At 42.7% G+C, this 1,841-nt stretch overlaps 1 non-coding gene across 1 annotated transcript; it reads left to right on the top strand.

Annotated features, from left to right (window-relative positions):
* Window positions 1–726: 726 nt before the first annotated feature.
* On the top strand, window positions 727–833 carry LOC126250480 (U6 spliceosomal RNA). Its single transcript, XR_007545707.1, has one exon. It is a non-coding gene; the product is annotated as a U6 spliceosomal RNA (small nuclear RNA).
* Window positions 834–1,841: the final 1,008 nt, after the last annotated feature.

The following is a 1,841-nucleotide window of genomic DNA, read 5'->3' on the forward strand; positions in this document are numbered from 1 at the left end:
AAGAGTCCCTACATTTGGTACCGGGGTTGCGTAGACAAGAGCTTTCAAATGCCCCCATAAATGAAAGTCAAGAGGGTTGAGGTCAGGAGAGCGTGGAGGCCATGGAATTGGTCCGCCTCTACCAATCAATCGGTCACGGAATCTGTTGTTGGGTAGCGTACGAACACTTCGACTGAAATGTGCTTGATGCTAGTACTGTAGAGCAATGAGTCTCATGTCAACACAAGCACCGAAGTCAACATTACCGTCCTTCAATTGGGCCAACTGGCGGTGAATCGAGGAAGTACAGTACATACTGACGAAACTAAAATGAGCTCTAACATGGAAACTAAGCGTTTCCGGACACATGTCCACATAACATCTTTTCTTTATTTGTGTGTGAGGAATGTTTCCTGAAAGTTTGGCCGTACCTTTTTGTAACACCCTGTATAACCCAAGACTGATGCTGCAGTTCTGTGGCATGCATCAATCAATGGGGTTGACATAACCAGGAAATAGGGACCCTAGAGTAAACTGAAGAGTGATTTTTGTCCAATTATTAATTAACAAGTTAAAAAGTTTCATTATAATTTTCTATGATTTCTTGAGACGAGAAAGAGACGGAAGTGATACCGTGTTATTCTGTAGGTGAGGAAGTATTTTTGGATGGTTTTTACTGTGATGTAACCCCCTTTCTTTCATAATTACTAGTTTTCGCCAAAATGGGTGTGCCCCTTAAGCTTAGATGCACTCGCGTCGGAAATATATATGCTAATACTGTAACGACAAAGAGAAGTTTAACTTGGTCGCAGTACAAGGGTGATACGCAAAAATGTGAAGCGTTCCACCGTTTACATGTAAGTTCCTTGTATGACGGATGACGTCATGAGCACAAGGATACCTCTGCGTGGCAGTAGTCGACGATTAACACTAGCTAGGTCACTGAAATCTAACAGCTCTGTAAAGTTCTGTCTCAGAACGCGTTTGTTCAAGTAGCATATTTTTTCTCAAAAACGTGAATGGTGGATGACAATAGAAAATAGTGTCAATCATGTTAGCATGCTTCTTACTTGCTGGGTTTGAATTTTTAAATAGGACCAAGCAAGATCATTCAGTCACCACTTAGTTTTCAGAAGCAACTAACACGTAATCTGCGCGTCGGGCAGGCAGTGTTCATATCAATGGGACTCTTGCTAGGCGCCATCTTGTCAATAGTCCTGTAATGCGAGTAGAAGTAACAGCAGTAGTAAGAGCCTGTAATATCGATCATCATTAGATCGGAAGGCGTACCGCTGACCCTTAGTTAGAAGCTACATTTCGTGTTGCTGCTACCTACAGGCATAGCTGCTTTCACCAATACAGAAGATATTCATTTGGTAACCTTTCCTAAACTGATGTCTTTGCCATCCTGTTGAACGTGATACCAATACTAGTACACTCTTGTCTTTGATTTCAGTGCAAAGTATTTGTTCACTTCAGTCAGTGAAAACCTTTGGTGAATAATGGGGCCGAAAAGGTAAAGTTCCTAACCACCGTAGTTTTCACCAGTGTCTTAGATTAATTGACAAACTTCTCCACAGTGTCTCACGGAGTAACAGTTTTGATAGTGATGTGTCCCTCGGATGAGGTTGTTAACCGTCCGGTGGGCGCATGGCAGCACGGAGTGCTACCACGTTAATGTGTATGTGATGAGCGGTAGTGATGGTGTTTGAATCATGCTCAAGAACCAAACATATAATTCCGTTCGATATCGCCATTTGTTTCTAATGATTTTGCCTACCTTACATCGAAAATAGGGCTGCTACATGAGCGGTAAAGCTGATTTTCTGGAGGCATCAGTCAATGCCGCACGCGCCCGCTCG

Source organism: Schistocerca nitens, chromosome 3 (genome assembly GCF_023898315.1).
Source record: "Schistocerca nitens isolate TAMUIC-IGC-003100 chromosome 3, iqSchNite1.1, whole genome shotgun sequence".
In the NCBI taxonomy this organism is placed as follows: Eukaryota; Metazoa; Arthropoda; class Insecta; order Orthoptera; family Acrididae; genus Schistocerca; species Schistocerca nitens.